Source organism: Psammomys obesus, unplaced genomic scaffold, assembly GCF_907164565.1.
Source record: "Psammomys obesus unplaced genomic scaffold, mPsaObe1.curated_primary_1811, whole genome shotgun sequence".
Lineage (NCBI taxonomy): Eukaryota > Metazoa > Chordata > Mammalia > Rodentia > Muridae > Psammomys > Psammomys obesus.
In genome coordinates this window covers 3,642,021-3,650,538 of record NW_026596240.1, presented here as the reverse complement: position 1 = coordinate 3,650,538, position 8,518 = coordinate 3,642,021, and positions in this window count along the sequence as shown.

The window sequence follows — 8,518 nt, the reverse complement described above, 5'->3', positions numbered from 1 at the left end:
ATTTCCCCAAGTTAAAAGAGAGGCCAATAAGAATACAAGAAGCCTACAGAACACCCAATAAATTATACCAGAAAAGAAAATCCTCCTGCCACATAATAATCAAAACCGTAAGTATACAGAACAAAGAAAAAATACTAAAAGCTGCAAGAGAAAAAGGCCAAGTAACATATAATGGCAAACCCATTAGAATCACACCTGATTTCTCAACAGAGACTATGAAACCCAGAAGGGCCTGGACAGATATCATGCAGACCCTAAGAGAACACAGATGTCAGCCCAGGCTACTATACCCAGCAAAACTCTCAGTCCTCATAGACGGAGAAAACAAGATATTCAATGACAAAAAAAGTTCAACAATACCTACAAACAAATCCAGCATTACAGAAGACACTAGAAAGGAAAATACTACCCCAAAAAACTGGCTACATTCAAGAAAACGCAGGAAATAAATAACCTCACTACAGAAAAAAAAAAAAAAAAAAGAAAAAAAAACCAACAACCAAGCACAAAACCTTATGACCACAGCCAACATCAATATCAAAGGATCTAACAGCCACTGGTCATTAATCTCTCTCAACATCAATGGACTTAATTCTCCAATAAAAAGACACAGACTAACAGAATGTGTAAACAAAACCCAGCAATCTGTTGCATACAAGAAACACACATAAGTCACAAAAATAGACATTACCTGAGGGTAAAGGGATGGAAGACAGCTTTCCAAGTAAATGGATGGAAGAAGCAAGCAGGAGTAGCCATTCTAATATCTGATAAAATAGACTTTCAACCAAAATTAATAAAAAGAGATGGGGAAGGACACTTCATACTCATCAAGGGAAAATTCCACCAGAAAGACATCACATCCTGAACATCTATGCCCCAAATACAAGGGCACCCACATTTGTGAAAGGAACATTGGTAAAACTTAAACCACACATCGATCTCCAAACACTAATAGTGGGAGACTTCAATACCCCACTCTCAACAAAGGACAGGTCAACTAAACAGAAATTAAACAAAGAAACTATATCTCTAACAGAGGTCATGAATTAAATGGACCTAACAGACATTTACAGAACCTAACACCCAAACACAAAAGAATTTACCTTCTTCTCAGCACCTCATGGAACCTTCTACAAAATAGACCACATGGTTGGTCACAAAGCAAGCCTCAACAGATACAAGAAGATTGAAATACTCCCTTGTATCCTGTCTGATCATCATGGAATAAAGCTGGACCTCAATAACAACAGAAATAGCAAAAAGCCTACACATACATGGAAACTGAACAACTTGTTACTAAATGACAGCTGTGTCATGGAAGAAATAAAGAAAGAAATTAATGTCTTCCTAGAACTCAATGAAAATGAAGACACAACAAACCCAAACTTGTGGGACACAATGAAGGCAGTGCTAAGAGGAAAGTTCATAGCACTAAGTGCCTTCATGAAGAAATTTGAGACAGCACATTCAAGCAACTTAATGGCTCACTTAAAAACCCTAGAGAAAGAAGAAGCAGACACACCAAAAAGGAGTAGACAGCTGGAAATAATCAAATTCAGGGCTGAAATCAATCAATTGGAAACAAATAAAACAATTCAAAGAATCAATGAAACCAAGAGCTGGTTATTTGAGAACATCAACAAGATAGACAAACCCTTATCCAAGCTAACAAAAAGGCAGAGAGACACCACCCAAATCAACAAAATCAGAAATGAAAAGGGGGACATAACAACAGACACTGAGGAAATCCAAACAATAATTAGGACTTACTTCAAAAGTCTATACGCAACAAAATTTGAAAATCAAAATGAAATGGAAAATTTTCTTGATTAATTCCACTTACCAACGCTAAATCAGGACCAGGTAAATCAATTAAATAGTCCTATATCCCCCAAGGAAATAGAAGCAGTCATCAAAAGTCTCCAAAAATAAGCCCAAAAAAAGCCCAGGACCAGATGGCTTCAGTGCACAATTTTACCAGACCTTCAAAAAAGAGCTAACTCCAATTCTCTTCAAACTATTCCACAAAATATAAACAGAAGGAAAATTACCAAACTCATTCTATGAAGCCACAGTCACTTTGTTACCTAAACCTCACAAAGACCCAACAAAAAAATAGAACTTCAGGCCAATCTCCCTCATGAAAATTAATGCAAAAATACTCAACAAAATACTTGCAAACCGAATCAAAGAACACATCAAAGATATTATCCACTATGACCAAGTAGGCTTCATTCCAGGTACGCAGGGGTGGTTCAATATACGGAAATTCATCAATGTGATCCACCGTATTAACAAACTGAAAGAAAACAACCACATGATAATCTCCCTAATGCTGAAAAAGCATTTGACAAAATCCAACATCCATTCATGTTTAAAGTATTGGAGAGATCAGGGATACAAGGCACATATCTAAACATAGTAAAGGAGATATACAGCAAGCCTATAGCCAACATCAAACTAAACGGAGAGAAACTTAATGCAATCCCACCGAAATCAGGGAAAAGACAATGCTGCCCACTCTCTCCATATCTCTTCCACATAGTTCTGGAAATCCTTGCTAGAGCAATAAGGCAGTTCTTGCTAGAGAGATCAAGGGGATACAAATTGGAAAGGAAGAAGTCAAATTATCACTATTTGCAGATTATATGATAGAATACGTGAGTGACCCCAAAAACTCTACCAGGGAACTCCTCCAGCAGATAAACACCTTCAGCAAAGTGTCCGGATACAAAATTAACTCAAAAAAATCAGTAGCTCTCATGTATACAAAACAAAAAAGGGCTGAGAAAGAAATTAGGGAAACAACACCCTTCACAATAGCCACAAATGACATAAGGTACCTCGGAGTAACCCTAACCAAGGAAGTCAAAGACTTGTATGAAAAAAATTTCAAGTCTCTGAAGAAAGAATTAGAAGAAGATATGAGAAGATGGAAAGATCTCCCATGCTCATGGCTTGGCAGGATTAACATAGTAACAATGGCCATCTTACCAAAAGCAATCTACAGATTCAATGCAATTCCCATCAAATTACAAACACAATTTTTTACAGACCTGGAAAGAAAACTTCTCAACTTCATATGGAATAACAAGAAACCCAGAATTGCTAAAACAATCCTCTACAATAAAAGATCTTCTGCAAGTATCTCCTTCCCTGATCTTAAGTTGTACTATAGAGCAACAGTAATAAAAACTGCATGGTACTGGCATAGAAACAAAATGGTGGATCAATGGAACCGAACAGAGGACCTAGAAATAAACCCACACACTTACGCACACCTGATCTTTGACAAAGATGCCAAAACCATACAATGGAAAAAAGATAGCATCTTCAACAAATGGTGCTGGTCCAACAGGATGTCTACATGTAGAAAAATGCATATAGATCCATACTTATAACCCCGCACAAAACTGAACTCCAAGTGGATCAAAGACCTCAACATAAAACCAGATACTCTAAATCAGCTAGAAAAAAAGTAGGGAATACCCTAGAACTCATTGGTACAGGAGAAAACTTCCTGAACAGAACACCAACAGCACAGGCTCTAAGAGCAACAATCAATAAATGGGACCTCATGAAACTGAAAAGCTTCTGTAAAGCAAACACACCATCATCAAAACAAAGCGAGTGCCTACAGATTGGGAAAGAATCTTCACCAACCCTTTATCTGACAGAGGACTCATATCCAGTATATATAAAGAACTAAAGAAGCTGAAAAGCAGCAAACCAAGTAATCCACTTAAAAAATGGGGAACAGAGCTAAACAGAGAATTCTCAATAGAGGAATATCGAATGGCAGAGAAGCACTTAAGAAATGCTCAACCTCATTAGCCATTAGGGAAATGCAAATCAAAACAACCCTGAGATTTCACCTTACACCCATCTGAATGGCCAAGATGAAAAACTCAAGGGACAACACATGCTGGAGAGGTTGTGGAGAAAGGGGAACCCTTCTCCACTGCTGGTGGGAATGTAAACTTGTATAACCACTCTTTAAATCAATCTGGCACTTTCTCAGACAACTAGGAATAGTGCTTCCTCAAGATCCAGCCATACCACTCCTAGGCATATATCCAAAAGAGGCTCAAGTACACAAAAAGGACATTTGCTCAACCATGTTTGTAGCAGCTTTATTTGTAATAGCCAGAAGCTGGAAACAACCCAAATGCCCCTCAACTGAAGAATGGATGCAGAAATTGTGGTACATCTATACAATGGAATATTACTCAGCAATGAAAAATAAGGAAATCATGAAATTTGCATTTAAATGGTGGGACCTGGAAAGGATCATCCTGAGTGAGTTATCCCAGAAGCAAAAAGACACTCACGGTATATACTCACTCATAAAACATACAACATATGACAAACCCACTAAAATCTGTGCATCTAAAGAAACTAAGCAAGAGAGAGGACACTAACCAAAATGTTCAATCCCCATCCTGAAAAGCAAAGAGGATGGACAAAAGAAGAAGAAAACAGGAAAAGACCTAGGAACCTGCTGCAGAGGGCCTGTGAAAGCCTCTGCCCTGCAGACTATCAAAGCAGATGCTGAGCCTGATGGCCAACTGTCGGGCAGAGTGAATGAAATTTTATGTAAGAAGTGGGAAATAATAAGAGCTGGAGAGGACAGGAACTCCACAAGGAGAGCAACAGAACAAAAAAAAAAAAATTTGAACACAGGGAACTTCCCAGTGACTCATACTCCAACCAAGGACTATTCATGTAGATAACCTAGAACCCCTGCACAGATATAGCCCATGGCAGTTCAGTGTCCCAGTGGGTTACCTAGTAATGGGAAGAGGGACTGCCTCTGACATAATCTGATTGACCTGCTCTTTGATCACCTCCCCTTGAGGGGGGTAGCAGCCTTACTATGCCACAGAAGAGGACAATGCGTCCACTTTTGATGAGAACTGATAGACTAAGATCAGAAAGGAGAGGAGAACCTCCTCTATCAGTGGACTTGGGGAGGGGCATGCATGCAGAAAGGGTAGGGAGGGATCGGGAGGGGAGGAGGGAGGGGCTTATGTGGGGATACAAAATGAATAAAATGTAATTAATAAAAAATTTTTTAAAGTTAAAAAAAAGAATAATATTCATCCAGAGGCTACTATTCTCTTTGTAGAGCTGAGATAGAGAATATTGAGGGTTTGAAAACATCATAAATGACTCAAAAATATTACAAAAAAAAATTTAAAGAGACAATACTTGTCTTCTTTTATGTATGAAATACAATATAAGATTTATTTTATATTCTTTCATAACAAAATTGAAAGTTGCTGATGGTTTATGAAGATGGAGAAGTGTAAATCCTCTTTTCTACCTTCTTATTTTTATTCTTTAATCTTTCTCCCTGTTTCTGCTTCTTTCTACATTAAGATAGTCTTGTACAGCTAAGGCTGGTAGAAAATTGCTAGGTTAATGAGGATGGCTTTAACTCCTGATACTCCTTCCTCTACTACCCAAGTGCTGGCTTGTGTTTTCAGGCACATCTTATCACATGTTTATAGGCCTAATGTTTTCTTCTAATTTTTTATCTCCAAACAGTTAATCAGATATTGCCCATGCTAAACTTAGAATCACAATTGTTTTGTCTCACTCAGGCATGCTGAGACTAAAGATCTATATAAACTATGCTGGATTTACTTATTTTCAAAGAAAAATCCTGAGTAACAGAGTTTGCTATATTTTTAATGGAAAAAGAGAAAGAATTTAATAATTTACTCATTTTACATCCTGACTGTTAACCCCTCCCTTCTCTCCTCCTAGTCTCACCCTTCCTTATTCTTCCCCCTTATTGCCCTCCCCTGGTCCTCAGAAAGGGGGAAACTTCCTCACTTACCTCTTACCTCAGCCTATCAAGTCTCATTAGGGCTACCTGCATCTTCTTCTTCTGTGATCTGGCTAGGCTGCCCCACCAGAAGGAAATGATCAAAAGAAAAATTAAGCAATCAATTAAAAATAAGGAAATCATGAAATTTGCTGGCAAATGGTGAGATCTAGAAAAGGGTGTAGGGTATTTTATGAAAGAAGCGACAACAGATCATCTGGAGGTATCTCCATCCCCGATCTCAAGCTGTACTACAGGGCAACAGTAATAAAAACTGCATGGTATTGGCATAGAAACAGAAAGGAGGATCAATGGAACCGCATAGAAGACCCAGAAATAAACCCACACACCTATGAATACTCCGTATTTGACAAAGAAGCCAAATCCATTCAATGGAAAAAAGACAGTATATTCAACAAATGGTGCTGGTCCAACTGGATGTCTACATGCAGAAAAATGAAAATAGATCCATATTTATCACCCTGCACAAAACTAAAGTCAAAGTGGATCAAGGACCTCAACATAAAACCAGATACTCTAAATCAGTTGGAAAAAAAAGTGGGGAACAGCCTAGAACTCGTTGGCACAGGAGACAACTTCCTGAACAGAACACCAACAGCATAGGCTCTAAGAGCAACAATCAATAAATGGGACCTCATGAAACTGAAAAGCTTCTGTAAAGCAAAAGACACAGTCATCAAAACAAAATGACTGCCTATAGATTGGGAAAGAATCTTCACCAACCCTTTATCTGACAGAAGGCTAATATCCAGTATATATAAAGAACTAAAGAAGCAGAAAAGCAACAAACCAAATAATCCCATTAAAAAATGGGGATTGGAGCTAAACAGAGAATTCTCGAAAGAGGAACATCAAATGGTAGAGAAACACTTAAAGAAATGCTCAACCTCATTAGCCATTAGGGAAATGCAAATCAAACAACCCTGAGATTTCACCTTACACCCATCAGAATGGCCAAGATGAAAAACTCAAGTGACAACACATGCTGGAGAGGTTGTGGAGAAAGGGGAACCCTCCTCCATTGCTGGTGGGAATGTAAACTGGTACAACCACTTTGGAAGTCAATCTGGCGCTTCCTCAGACAATTAAGAGTAGTGCTACCTCAAGACCCAGCTATACCACTCCTAGGTATATACCCAAAATTTGCTCAAGTACACAACAATGACATTTGTTCAACCATGTTTGTAGCAGCTTTATTTGTAATAGCCAGAACTTGGAAACAACCCAGATGTCCATCAAAGGAGGAATGGATACAGAAATTGTGGTATTTTTACACAATGGAATACTACTCAGCAATCAAAAAGGAGGAAATCATGAAATTTGCAGGCAAGTGGTGGGATCTAGAAAAGATCATTCTGAGTGAAGTATCCCAGAAGGAGAAAGACAAACTTGGTATATTCTCGCATATATAGACCTACAAGATATGATAAACATAATGAAATCTACACACCTAAAGAAGATAATCAAGAAAGTGGACACAGGCGAAGGTGATTAATCCTCATTTAGAAAGACAAATGGGATGTGCATTGAACTTATGACAGTTTACCACAAAAGGCATCTGAAAGACTCTACCTAGCAGTGTTTCAAAGCAGACACTAAGACTCATAACCAAACCCTCGGCAGAGTGCAGGGAATCATATGAAAGAAGGGAAGTTAGTATGATATGGAAAGGATAGGAGCTCTACAAGGACCAAATGTATCTGGGCACAGGGCCTTTTCTGAGACTGACACTCAACCAAGGACCATCTATGGATATAACCTAGAACTTCTGCTCGGATGTGGCCCGTGGTAGCTCAGTAACCAAGTAGTTTTCCAAAGCAAGGGGAACAAGGACTATTTCTAACAGGATCTCAAGGGCAGGCTCTTTGTCCTCCTCTCCCCCCAGGGGAGGAGCAGTCCTGTTAGGCCACAGAGGAGGACTTTGCAGCCAGCCTTGAAGATACGTGATAAAACAGGGTCAAATGAAAGGGGAGGAGGTCCTCCCCTATCAGTGGACTTGGAAAGGGGCAGGGAGGAGACCAGGGAGGGAGTTGGGGAGGGGGAGGGAATGAGGGAGCAGGATACAGCTGGGACACAGAGTTAACAAATTGTAACTAAAAAGAAAAATAAAAAGAAAAAAAAAAAAGAAACAAGGGGCAGAGGTGGTGAAAGTCCTGGAGAAGACAGGAGCTTCACAAGGAGAGCAACAGAACTAAAAAAATCTTGGCCCAGGGGTCTTTTCTGAGATTGATACTCGAATCAAGGAACATTCATGGAAATAACCTAGAACCCCTGCACAGATGTAGCCCATGGCAGCTCAGTGTCCAAGTGGGTTCCCTAGTAAGGAGAACAAGGGCCTGTCTCTGACATGAACTAAGTGATTGGCTCTTTGATTACTGCCCTCCCCCACCCTGAGGTGGGGAGCAGCCTTACCAGGCCACAGAGGAAGACAATGTAGCCACTCCTCATGAAACCTGATAGACTAGACTAGATGCAGGGGAGGAGGACTTCAACTTCACTGTAGTGGGGGAAGGGAATGGAGAAGATGGAGAGAGGGTGGGATTGGGAAGGAATGAAGGAGATGTCTACAGCTTGGATACAAAGTGAATAAACTGTAATAGATAGATAGATAGATAGATAGATAGATAGATAGATAGATAGATAGATAGATAGATAGATAGA